This window comes from Octodon degus, unplaced genomic scaffold (genome assembly GCF_000260255.1).
Source record: "Octodon degus isolate 3935 unplaced genomic scaffold, OctDeg1.0 scaffold00135, whole genome shotgun sequence".
NCBI lineage: Eukaryota > Metazoa > Chordata > Mammalia > Rodentia > Octodontidae > Octodon > Octodon degus.
In genome coordinates, this window is record NW_004524711.1 from 5,122,551 (window position 1) to 5,124,988 (window position 2,438).

The window sequence follows — 2,438 nt, forward strand, 5'->3', positions numbered from 1 at the left end:
AAAAAAAAAAAAAAAAAAAAAAAAAATAGAAGGGAAAACTGCGCCACCCACCAACCAAGAAGCAGAAAGAGAACAAGGAGGGGCAGGGACGGACTACACCCCGGGGCCGCACCCTCTGTGAGCGTGCTATTCTGAACGGGCCCCACCTACAGTTAGAGCCCTGGGAATTATTAGTAGTAAGGGCTGCTGATCCACCGCTGAATGAGTGTTCCTGCGGTCTGGCCGCCTCCCAGAGCTCCACCCCCGCTCACCTGAGACGTTTGGGGAGCATGTTAATCTAATCCACGTAATCTGTTGGCCACTAAATACTCCAGTCTGGGCATTGTGCTGCGTCCAAAGGCAATAGGGCTCCTGTTAGAGATGCAGTTTGGCATCAAGAGAAAAGCACAAGGCCGGCGAGCTAGCTCAGAGGCCTACGCGCCTGCTTCTGCGAGCCCAGGGGACCCAGACCCGGACTGGTGGCTGTCGCCAGTAAGTCCAGCGCTGGCGAGGCTGACATCAGGAAGATCACTACGAGTCAAGAACCAGGAGTTTTATACAGGGCGTTATATAAGATTTACGCTAAGTATTTTGAGACGTTCTTCTCTTTCCCCCGGTAGCTATCACGAAGTTTTCTGAGCGTTGTCAGGGCTAGTCCTGCCCCAGCCATCCCCTGGCGCCGCGTGCGAGCTCCGTCCGGAAGGCCGCCTGGCATTCTCGCTCCTTTTCTTTGTCGCAGTAAACCCCTTCCGCAGATTCAGACAACCGAGGAGGGCAGCAAGAAGGAGCTTTTGCTTCTTAGAAGGTGGGAATAATGCCTTGTGGACTTTTCGCAGGGACACGAGCTTGTGCATATTCTTATTTCAATATGTTTTACCTGGTTCCAGAGAACGTCTGTGCCTGTGACTAAATGTAAAATTAATTTGACATCTGATTGTGGGTCATCCCAAATGAAACAAAGTGACAATTCATTGTTTTCAGTTTACTGTGTTCCAGAAAACTCGGCCTGTCCTTGCGCTCTTACTGCTTCAGACTTGGCTCATTTGTACTTTTCAGTAAAGTCAAGCTATCCCCATCCTACGTGGCTGTTGGCTCTGAGTCTTCTACAGACAAGAAAAAGACGACATAATTTGTTGTTTCTCATTGGTTTGAGATTTTAAGTCTCAGTTCTCTTTGATACCCTTCTAACTGTGTCCTGAAAGCATAACATTAGCTGAAATTGCCGAATTCTGACATATGATTAAAAGCACGCTCATTCATACTGGGTTAAAGAGTATCATCATGACAAGTTTCTTTCACTTTTGGAAACAACGTGATTTTTGATGAGCAAATTTTGATTGCAAACATACAATATTAAAGTGGTAACGAAATGTAGCATACAGGAATAATAAAAAGGTTAATGTTTATTTTTTATTAATAGAATCATATTTTTATAGAAGACAAAAAATAGAATGAGGGAAAGAAACATTTTATTTTTATTTGTTCACTCTTCGTGCACAAGTAAAATAATACTTGATTAATTCTCAAAAAGCAGGTTGATTACATATTTTCCATTTCACTTAAGAGTATGATTTTACATTGGTTACTTTATTTGAGAGAGAATTTTGATTACAGGCTCTCAAAATATTCACTCTTGTATACTTTATCAGTGACACAAGCTACTTTTTACTCCTATTTATAAACTGTTTAATTCTCTTCCATTTTTAGATGATAGGTTGTTTATGTACAGTTCACCCACTTTTATGGTGAATTCTTCATAGTTTGAGAAAAATGCAGTTATGTAATAGTCGTCACCAATAAAATGCAGAAATGTCTCCATCTTCAGAATTCTGCTGTGTGCCTCGCATACCCTTCATCCCGTCTTGCAGTCCCCCATCTGTTCTTTAAAAATAATTTTATTGAGAAAGAAGTAGCAATGAGACAGTATCAAAACAGGTTAGTAGGACAGTTCTAATAATTAATACGTTGCATATTGTTGTCTTCGTAGTAGTTATTCATAGCACAAGATGCAGACACGCTATCTTGTCTAAACACTATTAGTTCAAAACTTTTTTCTCATTTACCTAAGAGAAAGTAGCTGCGTATCTATGCTAACTATTTTGTATATAACAGATATACATATTTTTTTCACTACAAAATGGTCCTTCATTTCTATCCCCCTTTTTTGTTTATTTTTGTCAGAGATGGGTATTCCATCGCCATTGATATATTGCAGGCGCATGAATTCCGCAAAGTAATCCAGTGTAGCCCAGTAGTCTGTAGTAGTAGTGGGCTATCGTGTGGCAGTCCCTCGTCTGGATTCGCTGTTTTCTGTCTGCAGTTCTCTCTTTGTAAGTTTCTTATATTAACAGAATCATAGGCTAGGTGGCTTTTGAGTTAGGAGTTTTCATGTACTGTAATACAGTTGAGTTTCATCTTGACTGTTTAAAGATTTTACTTTTCCAAGAATGAAATTGATT